This window comes from Sciurus carolinensis, chromosome 4, assembly GCF_902686445.1.
Source record: "Sciurus carolinensis chromosome 4, mSciCar1.2, whole genome shotgun sequence".
Taxonomy (NCBI): Eukaryota; Metazoa; Chordata; class Mammalia; order Rodentia; family Sciuridae; genus Sciurus; species Sciurus carolinensis.
Genome location: NC_062216.1, coordinates 98,575,526 through 98,591,341, shown reverse-complemented (window position 1 = coordinate 98,591,341; position 15,816 = coordinate 98,575,526).

Here is a 15,816-nt window from a genome sequence, read left to right as displayed (position 1 = left end):
AGGGTACACATTTTACCTTGGCTGACTCACCAAAATTGTTACCAGAATAAAATGTCCGGGCTGCCCAATACTCAAATACCAATATCTGGGAAGTGAGTGTTGATAGGAAGGAACTGGGTTTGTTCAAGGACCAGCAATCCTGAGAGGATAGCCTATCTTGAGAGAAGTGCTCAGGGGTACGAAGGGTTTTTATGGGGAGGAAAAGGAGTACCCTGAACAGGAACGCTACACCTTACATGTGGTCTTCATCATCCAGGGGTGTGTCTCCTTTCTTCTTCTCTGGCTAGAACACTTCAGTGGACTTTGACCTTCTATGGCTAGTTAATTAAACCATAAGAAAGGACCTCTCTTCAGCAAAAATGATTAGAGAGGGATGGAAGGGCAAAAGAGAAGGTCAACAACACTCCTGAGGAGCGTGTACTACGTGGGTCTCTGATTTGGAGTTGGGTGATGCCAAGAACATGAGAGCCCATGGCCTACTCTAGGTTTCTCACCAAGTTGGTGTCTGTAACACCTTAATGAAGCAATTGTCAGTACCCATACTTAGAAGGTTATTTTGAATCATTGTTTAAAGCTATGTCAAATGTGAGCAAAAATGATCCCAAATAAGTGGTACTGGCAGCAGCAAAAGATCTTCACACATCTTTGGAAAGCATGCAAATGTCCAGAAGAAAAGCACTCTTCAGTTCTTGTATCTGTACCCCTTTCCACATGCACTCAGAGATGATAATACACAGAACAATGACAATATGTAATATTATGTACGAGACATGTATAGATACATACAAAATGTAGGCCCCACAAGTAAAGAGTAGTATTTGGGAGCAAAGACAGAAACCATCTGGTAGCAGTGAAACTGGAAACTGTGGCATTTTGTGAATCCCATCTGTTCATACAGTGGAGGTAGAAGATTATCTTTCTTTAGGCCAGTAAAGCTAAAACAAATGAGAGACTGCTGGATGCTAAGCTAGGAGCTAGCCCATTTATCTCCCTTCCAGCTGCAGAATGAGTAGGGAATTGATTCAGCCAAGTAGACAGAAGGGGACCCAAGGCAAATTATTGGCACTCTGCAGAATCACTCTCCACTGGCAAATTCTCAGACTCAAGAGATTTGTTTTTATTTGAGGGTGAGTAAAACAAAAACAAACCAAATGATGCAGAGGGAAGAGAACCAAAAGAGGAAATGTACATAGAAAACTTTAGAAAAAAAACTGGCATACTCAATTGGATTAGCAAATACATGGCATTTTTAAAACAGGACCAGAAAGCCATAGGGAAAGAAAAAGATGAAAATAAAGTAACATAGGGTTGAGCAGCTATGAGCATTGATGTGGCTGTATCTCTGTAGTATGCTGATTTTAAGTCCTTTGGGTATAGGCCAAGGAGTGGGATAGCTGGGTCAAATGGTGGTTCCATTCCAAGTTTTCTAAGGAATCTCCACACTGCTTTCCAGAGTGGCTGCACTAATTTGCAGCCCCACCAGCAATGTATGAGTGTACCTTTCTCCCCACATCCTCGCCAACACCTATTGTTGCTTGTATTTTTGATACTCGCCATTCTAATTGTGGTGAGATGGAATCTTAGGGTGGTTTTGATTTGCATTTCTCTTATTACTAGAGATGTGAAACATTTTTTCATATGTTTGTTGATTGCTTGTAGATCTTCTTCTGTAAAGTGTCTGTTCATTTCCTTAGACCATTTGTCGATTGGGTTATTTGTATTCTTGGTGTAGAGTTTTTTGAGTTCTTTATAGATTCTGGAGATTAGTGCTCTATCTGAAGTATGATTGGCAAAGATTTTCTCCCACTCTGTAGGCTCTTCCTTCGCACCGCTGATAGTTTCCTTTGCTGAGAGAAAGCTTTTTAGTTTGAATCTATCCCAGTTATTGATTCTTGTTTTTATTTCTTGTGCTATGGGAGTCCTGTTGAGGAAGTCTGGTCCTAAGCCGACATGTTGAAGCCAGATTGTGGAACCAACCTAGATGCCCTTCAATTGATGAATGGATAAAGAAACTGTGGTATATATATACAATGGAATATTACTCAGCCATAAAGAATGATAAAATTATGGCATTTGCAGGCAAATGGATGAAATTGGAGAATATCATGCTAAGTGAGATAAGTCAATCTCAAAAAAATCAAAGGACGAATGATCTCGCTGATAAGCGGATAATGACACATAATGGGGAGGGTGGGAGGGATTAGTGTTAGGGTTAGAGTTAGGGTTAGGGAGGGGGGCAAGAATGGAGGAAGGAAGGATTGTATAGAGGGAAAAGAGGGGTGGGAGGGGTCGGGGGGAAGGGAAAAAATAACAGAATGAATCAAACAACATTACCCTATGTAAATGTATGATTACACAAATGGTACGCCTTTACTCCATGTACAAACAGAAAAACAACATGTATCCCATTTGTTTACAATTAAAAAAAAGTAACATAGGGTTAATGAGAGGCAGATGAGATGGAGGATTATAAAACAGAAACTCTTTCTGTGAATGAACTGCATGGCTAGTCATTACCTTTTTCTAATAAGTGTGAAATATGTAAGAAAAAAAACAGAAAGAAAGAAAATACTCTTTCTGAAATCAGATCATCAAATAGTTGAGTCAGAGCTGAGGTTTTTCTCTATATTTCCTGTGCAAACTTTATCATTATTATTTTTCAGCAGTTTGGAAAAATACCTATGTTTACAGATTTCAGCAAAAGATGTTGAACAGAAAAAAACAGAATGAGATACTTTTCTATTACACTGTACCAATTTTTAAAAAGCAGTATAAAATTGCTCTGCATCTCTTGGAGAAGGGGTAGAAGCAGGGCTTGGGAAGACTCACCAACCACATGCTCCTCCATGCCAGATGTGCACTCGCTCTGCTGCTGCCCATAGGAGACTTAAGTATCAGCAAGATTAGTGGATGTTATGGGTGGATGTGGATCCTCACCACTACTGTCTGATGACTGTTCAGGGGATTTTCCCCCAATTCCCTTTGCCTTAGTTAGGAACTTGAAATTATGTTTATATAAGTAGGTAGAGACAGAGGAAGGTTAATATGAGTTGATGTAAATGGGGGTCATAAAAATACGTGTCCAAGATCTTCTTGGTCCCAATAACTCGTGTATTTACTAAAATCTTCCCCCAAAAGAGATTGTAAAGACACTATAAATACAAGTGAGAAATTAAAAACTTTAAAAGAATAGTTAAGAGCAAAACTGATACTGCAAAAGTTTCTTTAAAAAACCTATTTCAAATAGGCCAAATTGTTCAAGTTCTCTCGGGAAGAGTAAAACTAACAGAGGAAATCACAAGAAGGCTTAATCATGACAATGTCCAGGTGATAACCTAGGTTACTTTAAAAATGTGATAAACAAAAAAGAAATAGAGTAAAATTTTCTGTGCCAAAATTTCTGTAGATAAATAAATGAAAATTGAAAGAAATCACTAAATTCTATTTAAACTTAATTTTAAAAGACCAAATCTAGAAGCACATTGGCAATTTTATATCTTTGAATAAAAAACTTCTCTGTATACCAACACATACACACACACACACACACACACACACACACACACGTATATATGAACATGAGAGCTGCATCAAATTTATCTCTTGCCAATATGCATGCAAAAGTCAATAAAATGGGATCTACAGAATTTATTAAAAGATTAAAAATAATTTTTTCATACTTAAAGTGGCTTTTACTGCTTTCACACATAAAAAATTCTCAATGCTGCAAGAACTCAGAATATATACCACATATCCTTCAAGAAAAAGGTTAAGTGAAAAATGAATCCAATTTAAATATTCTAGAATGACAAGTAACAGATTAAAAATAAATTGGAACTGTTAGTTCTGAGCATTACTAAAGATTATAAGGTATAACACTGGAAGAACAGTGTTATACTTTGAATGTTAAATGTCCCCTAAAGGTCAGTATGTTACAGCCTTGTCCCCAGGTGTTGTTGGGGTCTGATGGAACCTTTAAGTGTGCAGCCTAGAGGAAGGAAGTTAGGTCACTGGGGGTATCTCCTTTAAGGGAATTGTGGGACTCTGGTCTCTTCCTCTTTCTCTTTTGCTTCCTGAACATGAAGTGAGCAGTTTGCTTTTCCACATACTTCATCATTGCCATCTGGCACACCCACAAGAGGGTCAAAGCAATGGATCCACTCAGTCTTGGCTTAGAATCTCAGTCTTGGCTTAGAATCTCCAAAACTGTGAGTCAAAATAAACCTTTCTCTTATGAGTTAATTATTCCTGGTATTTCATTATAGTAACAGATAGCTGACTAACACAAACAGTATGAATTACTGTAAAAGTAAAAATCTGCAAGTCACCAGTATCTATAGGTAGACCTTTCTTCAGTTTCATTAATTTTATAGAAGTGCTTCAAAACTAATACAACACAAATTAAGAGAGTTTACAAAATGCTATTTAAAAATAAAAAAGGTTTTGTTGACTTGCTATGGGCTCACAAATTTCCACCAGAATAAGTGCTGTAAATACCATATTTTACTAATCATTTACATTAATATTAAATGTCTCCCTATTCCACATTAAAAATAATTATATTTAAAATAACATTTTCTTGGTGAAAAGGACATAATTTATAAGAACTAGAAATGTGAGAAAAGAAAATATGAAGGAAATAAGAATGTATGTTCACAATAAGGGGAAGCTAGGGAAAAACAGATGTACTTTGGATTAGGCAGAGGGGAGTGAAGAGAGGGGAGAGGTATGGGAGTAGGAAGGCTGGTAGAATGAACTGGACATTATTACCCTATGTACATGTATAATTACACAACCTGTGCAATTCTACATCGTGTACAAACAGAAGAATGAGAAGTTATACTCCATTTATGTATGATGTGTCAAATTGCATTCTGTCATGTATAACTAATTAGAACAAATTTTTAAAAAAAGAAGTGAAAAAAATAATGAAGTGTGCATTTAAATACTATATTGACTATTTGGATATTCACTTATATAAAGTTCCTGCTTATCTTTCATCCGTACTTATTTGGGGTTGGTTTTATATAAGTCCTTTACATATTCTGTTCGCACAACTATTTTAAGTTTGATGTCTTGCATACGTGGTAGCTCTGCCACCAAAATAAGTACATAAAATTGAAATTATTTGTCAATTGACATATGTAGATCCTTCTCATTTTGTGAGTATATGACAGAGCAATAGAGAATATTTTCCAATTTTGTGATAATCCTTAAATACAAAATGTAAAATTTTTATTGAAAATTTCTCTTAAAGACAAAGTAAGAAAAGAATGTATGTTGCTAAATCAAACTCTTGATCTTTGTACTAAATCTGTAAAATTGCCCTGCAATCTTTTTCATCTTGGTAAACCTCGACTCCATTTTTCTAATTGTTCAGACCAAACTTTTAGGCATTATTGATTCCTCACGTAATCTCACACTCCATGTAAAATCTTATAGATAACCTGTTAGTCAAACATTCTAAATTCAAGTACTTCTCGCCAACTCCACTTGAGTTAAGAGTCATATGATTGGTCTACATGTCTTTTTCCTTGCTCTGCAAATTCTGTCTCTTAGAGTGGCCAACAAAATCTTCTAAAATTTTCCTCACTAAATCTCTCTTCTGCTTCAGCCCCTCTGATACTTCCCAACATACTTCAGGTAAAAGCCTGATCTCAGGGCCTTTGCCCTTACCACTCTTGCCCTGGGTTCACACTTAGTTCTCTCCCTCAACTCCTTCAAGTCTTTCCTCAGATATCACTTAGCAAATGAAGTTTTCCTTATACCCCTATTTTAAAATGCTACACTTTCCCCCCAAACTTGTGTTCTTCCTTCCTATTTTTTTATTAGCATTTATTACATTCTTTAAAATATAAATTTTTTTTTTATTACTGCATTACATACAGACACACACACACACACACACACACACACACACACAGTATTTGGGCTCCTTTTGACATAACTGAACATACAAGGAATTTGTTTTCAATCCCCATTGCTCCCCATTTGCTCTCCTCCCTCCCCCTTTTTTTCCTCCTCTCCTCTACTGATCTTCCTTTCACTCCTTTATTAATTTTTTAATGGTACTTTCTACATGACATGTATGTAACATGATTCTGTTAGATTCATTCCATATTTCTTTCCCTTTCTCTTCCTTCCTTCCTCCCTCCCTCTCATTCTCCTAATTCTATTCTGTTCATCTTCCCCATATCTTCTTGATATCTGATCCCCTCTCCTCCTCTACCTTCTTTCCCTTATAAAACACGAATTACTTGATACAATAGAACCACAAGGGCAAGGCTATTTTGCTCATCACCATATCTGTAGTACTGAGAAGAATTTCCATGATAGAAACCTCACTGATTCTGTTGAAAAAAGAGTTTCAGGATAGTTTTCCTTTTAATACTCTGTCTTTAAATTTTTCGGTACTATGGACACAAATTGCTTATATAATCAAAATGTTAAAATAAACATAAGGAAAGTCAGATACACATATAATTATTTATCCAAATATGTTATGAATAAAATAGGGAATTCCAGGAAAATATTAACAATTTCAGAAATATGTTTCAAGAATTAGCATTTCAACTATATTTGAAAAGGAAATATGAGTGATTTTTACCTCTTATCTATGAATTATTTTCAGATATACTTTGGACAAATATAAATTTTAAAAGAAAATAAGATGATTGTTGGAGAAAAGGTATAAAAATTCATGTTATTTTATTTGGAAAAATAGAACACATTAAGAAATCTGTGATGAACCAGTCACTGATCTACCTTTAAGCCTCTATTTTTTTTATTGATTGAAGAAGCTACAAACAACATCAACTTTATAGCAGCAATAATCTACAGAGTAAAAGTGCTTCACGATGGGAACAGCACAAAATCAAATTAGTTTCCTTGGTATTTGATCTAAACTGAGATAACTTTGTTGACAGTAGAAGCTTTTTAATTTGTCAGTTCACCCACCCACTTGTTTTTCTTTAGCAAACATGACCCAGGGGCTGAGTTGGCCCTTAAAGCTAATTCATTTGGGTTTTCCTGGCCATCAGTCACACATGCATGTGGTCAAACAACCAAGAGAACATTGAGTTTTCATGTAAAGCAAAACAGAAAAATTGATTTTTTTTTTCAATTGTGCAACTTACCAGGCAAATGTTGTATTCCTTAACTAAGATCAATGTACTGAACACCTCCAATGGGAACGTGTTGCCTCTTTTCTTGGTTCTAGTCTCTGGACCTGTGTTGTACTGCTTGCCGTCATTAGCCAGTTATTCACCCCAGAGAAGCTGCTGCCCTGAAGTTCACTCCTCTTCATCTGACCATGGATGCCCTTTCCATCCATTTAATGGATGTTCTGAATAATCCTGCTAGTGACCAATACATGGACATTTGCTAATGTTGGGGGTTCGTGTGGTCTGACAAATATCAACTGTCTGCCCAGCCTGAAATTTAAGTTAATTACAAATAAGACCAAAAATAGCTATGTATCCCTCTTGACTATAAGCTGTGATCAATGACTTATATCCAAATATTAAAGTATGAAAAAGAGGGGTGGGGAGAGTTGCTGTCCAGTAGCTAAATCTAGAAAACAAGCTTGGCCAGGTGACCAGGTTTATATAATAATCAGCAATGTGTTGACAGCATGTCCCCTAAGTGATGTGATAAAAAACAGCACTTCACTCTGTGATGTTCTTCCCCCACATCCATAATCACTAACTATTAAAAATAACATAAATTCAAATTGAACATTCTAAAAAAATAAAAAATAAAATATTTTATTTTGCCTTCGATTATTCTTTCTCTGATGTTCTTCCTTTATGTAGATCCAACTGTGATCTATACTATTTTTACTTTTCTTTTCCATGACAGGCTTTCTTTTTCTTTTTCTTTCTTTTCTTTTTTTTTTTTTTTTTTTTTTCTGAGTCATCTACTAGTAAAGAACCCCCTTAGTTTTTGTTTCTCTTCTTGAAGAGTAATTTCACTGGATATAGAATTGAATTTCATCTCTTTTAACAGGTTAAATATTAGTCTTTTCTCACCCTGCTTGCATGTTTTCTGATGAGGAATCCACTGTAATTCTTACTATTTTCCTCTGCAGTTAGGCAAGGTGATTTTTTTTTTGTTCTGCTTGCCTTTTTTTTTTGGTATCAGGTATTGAACTCAGGGGCACTTACCACTGAGCTACATCCCAAGCCCTCTTAAAAATATTTTATTTTGAGACAGGGTCTCACTAAGTTCCTTAGAGCCTCACTCAGTTGCTCAGGCTGGCTTTGAACTTGTGTGTCTCCTGCCTCAAGCCTCCTGAGTCACTGGGATTATAGGCATGTGCCACTGTACGTGGCTTATTCTGGTTTCTTTCAAGATTTTTTCTGTCTTTGGTTTTCTTTGGTTTATGTATGAAATCCTAGGTATAGGTTTTTTTCTTTCTTTCTTTTTTCTCTTCTTTAATATTTTCTTGCTTGGTGTTCTCTGATTTTTCTGGATTTATGGTTTGATGTCTGTCAATAATTTTAGAAAATTATCAGTCATTATTATTTCAAATATTTCTTCTGATTGTCTTTCTTCTGCTCTCTCAGTTACACCTATACTATACCTTTCAAATTCTCTCATCATTCATGATTGCCTCATTCTGAGTTTTTCTTAGCATTCATTCTTTTCATTCCTTTTTCTCTTTTTAGTTTGGCAAGTTTCTATTAATCTGTCTTTAAGTTCACTTATTATTTCCTTGGTCTTGCCTGTCTACTGATAAGCCAACTAAAGATACTCTTCAATGTTTTTTAGTTCTAGAATTTTGAATCTTTCTTAAGAGTTTCCATCTCTCTGCCTACATTACCTATCACTGCATGCATATTATCTATCTTCCCCCTTAAATCCTTTGTATATTAACGATAATCATTTTAAATTTCCTGTATAAATTAACCTTGTGTCATATCTGGGTCTGGTTATACTGATTGCTTTTTCTTTAGACTGTGTTTATCTTGCCTTTTACCATCTCTTGTAATTTTTTTCTTTGTTAAAAGCCAGACATAATGTGTTGGATAATACAAACTAAGGTAAATTGGATAGTAGCATGAGGTTTTATGTTAATCTGGCTAGAAGCTAAGTTGTGTTTAATTCTTGCTGCATGTGTAGGTAGCAAAGGCTTAAAATTCCTTTGGTGTTCTTATATATGTCTTCCCTGTGGACTCCGGGCATTTTCACCTGTGATCCACAGTTATTGTGCTGGAGCCCTGTAGGTGTGGTGAAAGTGTGGATGAAGGGAAGCATTTTATAATATTTTGATTAAGCCCTAATGTTTTAGCAGCACTGTGTCCCTTCTGTTATCAGCAGTCACTCCAAGGAAACTGCCTGGATCCCAGCTGCTCTGCTGGCCAAATTTGGCTGCCTACCCACATAAGAAATAAGCAAATGATATAAACAGAAAACATGAATTTTATACTGTTTAATTAAACTGGGGAGAAGCAGCTAGATTGTCTCTCTGTTGGTCCTACAGAAATAGTTACAATTTATAGACATAAAACGCAGGTGATATAAATATGTAGATTTACCTAGGCCACACTAACCAGAGAACATGTCATTCTTAGCTTTCTTAGTGCAACACAAGCCAGGGGGTAGTTTTTATTCTCAGCATGGGGAAGTTCAGGAGTTCTCTGTTTCTCTGGGACTTCAAAAGTGTGATTTAGTCATTTTCTTTCTCTTAGTGAGACAGGACGGCTAGAGAGGACTGGCAAGGGAGAAATACTCTTTCTCGTTGTGAGATAAAGCTATGGCAAAGTCACCCCTTCCCCCCACAGATTATCTTTTGTTAGGGAAAATGGTCTGGGTATGTTCTTACAATGATTATTTTTCCTTTCCCAATTATAATTGGGAGTATCTTTCTCTGCTCTTTACTGTGAGAGGCTGGTAGGGTTCTTGGAGGTAAAGCCCACTAAGGTGTCAGGGTTGCTGTAAGACAACTGCCCGACAGTTTTTCACTCTCATGGGAATCTACACTCAACCTCTGACAGTTTGTCAAAATTACCATCCTTGCTACTAGTGATAGCTCTTATCAAATCTGGTACAAGTGGACATAGATTATCTGTGAAATTCTGTATTCACCTGTCTTAGAAATGCCCAACTAAACTGAAAGGCATGCTGCACAATACCCTGTACAGGAAAGAAACGGAATCTCTGGGCTGCCTGCAGAGGACAGAGGAAGAAATCATTTTGCAGCTGCAGCACAGGGACCAGCAGCTGGAGGAGCCTATTCCTGGCCAACTTGAGTTTGGCCCAAAAGATAGGCCTGGCAAACCTGCAGTGCATGATATAGAGTGTGCCTAAGTGATTAAGAGAAAAGCAAATGTGGAGAGAGGTTTGCACAGGGGAATACTGATTGTGAAAACCCACCTGCCCTCTCCCCTCCCTCTTCAATTCAGCCTCTTGCAAGACCAGCTGGGAGAGATGTACCTGACTGGGAATTCCAAATGACAGGGGCAGGAGAGATTGAATTTGGAGACTAAACCCAGGAGACCAGGAAACATGGGGTCCACAGGTGACGGAAGGTGGGGACTAAGAATTGGATCCTTCACTGCATGAGTAGAACCGAGGGGAGAGCCCTGGGGTCCATTCTTGCAGTGTGGGCTGACAACTGCTGGATCCTAAAGATGAGCTGATTTAAAAACTTCAGACCAATCGACATTCAGTGAAGCACCTAGAGACTACCTAAGCCTAAACTCCAGGAGTTCTGCCTACGGGATTTCCTCTTATACTCCAGCAACCCCACCCCAAGAGTAAAGCAGGCATCACACTCCAGCCACACCACATACCACTGCTGAGAAGAGGAGCTGAGAATCATTTACACTTCAATGGAAGCAATTCTTTCAATTTCCATCAAACTTTTTTTAATTTGCATTTTTATTTTTATTTTTTAAAATTTTTTCTTTATTCTGTTTAATTGTGATCTAAATGGTTCATAGTTCATGGACACTTACACATATTCATATTTTTTTCATTTCTAGCAATTTTGGAGACAGTTAATTTTTTTATTGATCAGTATTTTGAGAACTAGGATGTTTGATTAGTATATTTCCATTTTGTTTCATATTCTTTTATTTTTGTTTTATTTTTGATTTTTTAATTTTATTTATGTATTTCTTGCTCTCACTTATCTGATTTTCTTGATTCTCTTTCTCTTGTTTCTACTGCTAATGGCCAATCCCCATTGTTCTCTCTTTCCCTCTTCCTTTAAATTTTTACTTCTGTTTTCTCTACTCCTTCCTTGTAATCATCACATCCTAAATCACTTTTGTTCTCTCCTTGTCCACCATGTGAAATTGTAAATCCTTTTACATACTTACTGTATTACTTTGGTTGATAACTGATCATATAATTTCTGTTTATTGTGACAATTAACATTGTATATGTCATAGCAGAAGCTATTTGTCTTAATGTTGCATATTGTTTGCATTGGTTGTTGTTATTATTTGTCTTCCCATAAATGGTGAGGTACTGGAAACCTTCAGAGACCCCATAAGTCCACAGGGTAGAAACTCTACTGCCTCAGATCCACACAATTACATGGGTAGATACACAACAATATGAAAAATCAAGGGGACAAATCATCTCAAACAAACCAAGATACTTCAATAACAGAATCCACTGACACCACAGCAGAAGAAAGGTCAGAGAAGGAGTTTAAAATGTTCATAGTTAAATTGACCTGCTAGGTAAAGGATGATGTAAGGAAAAGAATACAGGAAGCAAAAGATCACTTAAATAAAAAGATAAAATATTCAGAAAAAATCAAGCAAAAATCAATAAACTAAATTAAAAATTCAATGGAAAGCATTACCAGCATACTAGACTACTTGGAATACGGAGTTTCAGGCAATGAAGACAAAATATATAATCTTTATAATAAAGTTGACAATGGAGAAAAGTTGCTGAGACCATGAACAGAACTTCCAAGAAATAAGGGATAACATAAAGAGACCAAATATAAGATTTATCAGGATAGATGATGGTTTGGTGATACAAACCAAAGGAATGCACAATTTTTTCAATGAAATAATATCAAAAAGTTTCCCAAACCTTAAAAATAAAATGGAAATAAAATACAGGAGGCACGCAGGACCCCAAATATACAAAATTACAACAGACCCACACCAAGACACATTATTATGAAAATGCCTAACACATAGAAAAAGGATAGAATTTAAAGGCTGCCAGAGAAAAATGACTGGTAACATTTAGAGGAAAACTAATCCAGATCGCAGCTGATAACTCAACCCAGATCCTCAAAGCTAGGAGGTCTTGGAATAATATATAACAAGTTGAAAGAAAATGGATGCCAGCCAAGAATACTTTACCCAACAAAATTTAGCTTCAGAATTGGCAATAAAATAAAAACCTTCCATGATAAACAAAAGTTAAAATAATTCATGACTAGAAAACCTGCACTACAAAACACACTCAATAAAATATTTCATGAAGAAGCAATGAAAAATAAAAGTGAAAACCAGCAAAGGGAGTATCTATACTAGAATATTAGTCAATCAAAGGAGAAACTAATTCAAATTAAAAACCAGAAACAAATCAAAATGACAGGGAATACAAATCATATCTCAATAATAATATTGACTATAAATGGCTGAAACTCATTCATCAAAAGACATAGACTGGCAGATTGAATTGAAAAATAAGACCCAACAATATGCTGACTCTAACAGACTCACCTCACAGGCAAAGGCATCCACAGACTGAAGGTAAAAGGAAGGGAAAAAACTTATCATTCACATGGATCTCATAAACAAGCAGGGGTTTCTATCCTCATATCAGATAAAGTGGACTAAGAAGGTCATTTCATACTGCTTAAGGGAATTGTACATCAACAAGATATACCAATCATAAACATTTATGCCTCAAACAGTAAACCATCTATGTACATCAAACAAACCCTTCTCAATTTCAAGAATAAAATAGACCCCAACACAATAATACTAGGTAGCTTTAGCATGCCTCTCTCATCGCTGGATAAAGCAAAAACTAAATGAAGAAACTACAGAAATAAAAAATACAATTAATAATTTAGACTTAACAGACATATATAGAATATTTCGACCATCAATGACTGAATACAATTTCTTCTCAGCAGTACACAGATCCCTCTTTAAAATAGATGATATTTTAGGCCACAGAGAAACTCTCAGCAAATACAAAAAAAATAAAGATTATACCTTGCATTCTATCAGATCATAATGGAATGAAATTAGAAATCAACAATAAAATAAAAAATAGAAGCTACTCTAACACCTGGAGACTGAATAATACTCTATTGAATGACCAATGGATAGTAGAAGAAATCAGGGACAAAATTAAAAAATATTTAAGAGGTAAATGAGACATAACTTATTAAAATCTCTGGGACAGTACAAAGGCAGTTTGAATAGAAGTTATTACACTGAGCAAATTCATTAAAAGAATAGAAAGTCACCAAATAAATAACCTAACATTACATCTCAAATTCCTAGAAAAAGAGGAAAAAAAACCAACAGCCAAAGCAGTAGAAGACAGGAAATAATTAAAACCAGAACTAAAATAAATAAAATTGAAACAAGAAAAACTCAAAAAATCAATGAAAAAAAAAGATGGTTCTTTGAAAAAATAAATAAAATTGTTAAAGCCTTAGTCACACTAATGAAAAGAAAAAGAGAAAATTCAAATAACTAAAATCTGTGATGAAAAACAAAATATCACAATGGATACTACTAAGAAAAAGAAGATAATCAAGAACTATTTTTAAAATTTATACTCTAATAAAGTAGAAAATCTTGAACACTGACAAACTTCTAGAGACATATGACCTACCCAAACTGAATCAGAAGGACATACACAATTTAAAGAGATCAATTTCAAGTGATGAAATTGAAGACACCATCAAAAGCCTACCAAGAAAGAAATGCCCAGACCCCAGATGAATTCTCAGGCAACTTCTACCAGACCTTCAAAAGAATAAACACCAAATCTCCTTAAATTATTCCATGAAATAAAAAAGGATGGAACCATTCCAAACTCATTCTATGAAGCTAGTATCACCCTGATACCAAAACCAGACAAAGACACACCAAGGAAAGAAAACATCAGACCAATATCCCTGATGAACATATATGCAAACATCTCAATAAACTACTGGTAAATCACATATAAAAACATATTAAAATATAATGCACCATGATCAAGTGGGGTTCATCCCAGGAATGCAGGTTGGTTCAACATTTATTGGAAATCAATAAATGTAATTCATCACATTAATAGACTTAAAGACAAGAATCACATGATTATCTGAATAGATGCAGAAAAAGCATTTGATAAAACTCAGCATTCATTTATGCTCAAAACACTAGAAAATCTAGGGATGGTAAGAACATACCTCAACATTATAAAAGCCATGTATGCTAAATCCAAGGCCAATATCATTCTAAATGAAGAAAAATTGGAAAATATTCCCTATAAAAACTGGGACAAGACAGGTAGGTCCTCTTTCACCACATCTATTCAACATAGTCCTTAAAACTCTAGACAGAACAAATATGAAGAAAAAGAAATTGAAGGGATGCACATAGGAAGAAATAGAAAGAGCTTAAACTATCCCTATATGCGACAAACATGATTATGTACTTAGAAAACCCAAAAGGACTCCACTAGAAAATTTCCAGGACTAATAAATGACTTCAGCAAAGCAGCAGGATATAAAATTAACACCCATAAATCAATTGTATGCCTACACACCAATGCTGAATCAGCTAAAAGAGAAATTTGGAAAACTATTGCAATCACAATAGCCTCCCAAAAGTTTTTGGTAATCAATCTAACAAATGAGGTGAAAGACCTCTATGAAAACTACAGAACATTCAAGAAAAATATTGAGGAAGACCTTAGCAGATAGAAAGATCTTCCATAATCTTGGATAGGTAGAATTAATATTGTCAAAATGGCCATGTTACTAAAAGCAATATACAGATTTAATGCAATTCCTATTAAAATTCCAATGATGTTCTTCATAAAAATAGAAAAAGTAGTCATAAAATTCATTTGGAAAAATAAGAGGCCCAGAATAGCCAAAGCAATTTAGTAAGAAAATTAATGCCAGAGGCATCATAATACCAGACTTTAAATTATACTAAAAGCTACAATAACAAAAACAGCATGGAATTGGCACCAAAACAGACATGAAGACCAATGGAACAGAACAGAAGACACAGAGGCAAACCCACACAAATACAGTTGCCCTATACAAAAGCCCCAGAACGTATGTTGGAGAAAAGATGGCCTCTTCAACAAATGGTGCCAGGAAAACTGGAAATCCATATGTAGCAAAATGATGTGCACAACATAATTCTGTCAAATTCATTCTGCATTTCCTCCCTTTCCCATCCCTTCTTCCCCACCTCTTGATCACCTTCTTCTACTCCACTGATCTTTCCTAAATCTTTATGATATCCACACCTGTCCCTAGTTTCCACATAGGAGAGAAAATTTTCAATCCTTAATTTTCTCAATCTGGCTTATTTCACTTAGCATGTTAGTCTCCAGTTTCATCCATTTATTGGCAGATGCTATAATTTCACTCCTTTATGACTCATCTGCACTGTGTATATATACTACATATCCTTAATCCATTCATCTACTGTTGGGCTCCAGAGTTGGTTCCATATCTTGCTTACAGTAAGTTGCACTGGTTGTAAACACTGGCTATATCACCACAGTGTGCTGATTTTAGTTCTTTCAGATAAATACTGAGGAATGGGATGCCTGGGCCATATGGTTCTTCCATTCTTAGTTTTTGAA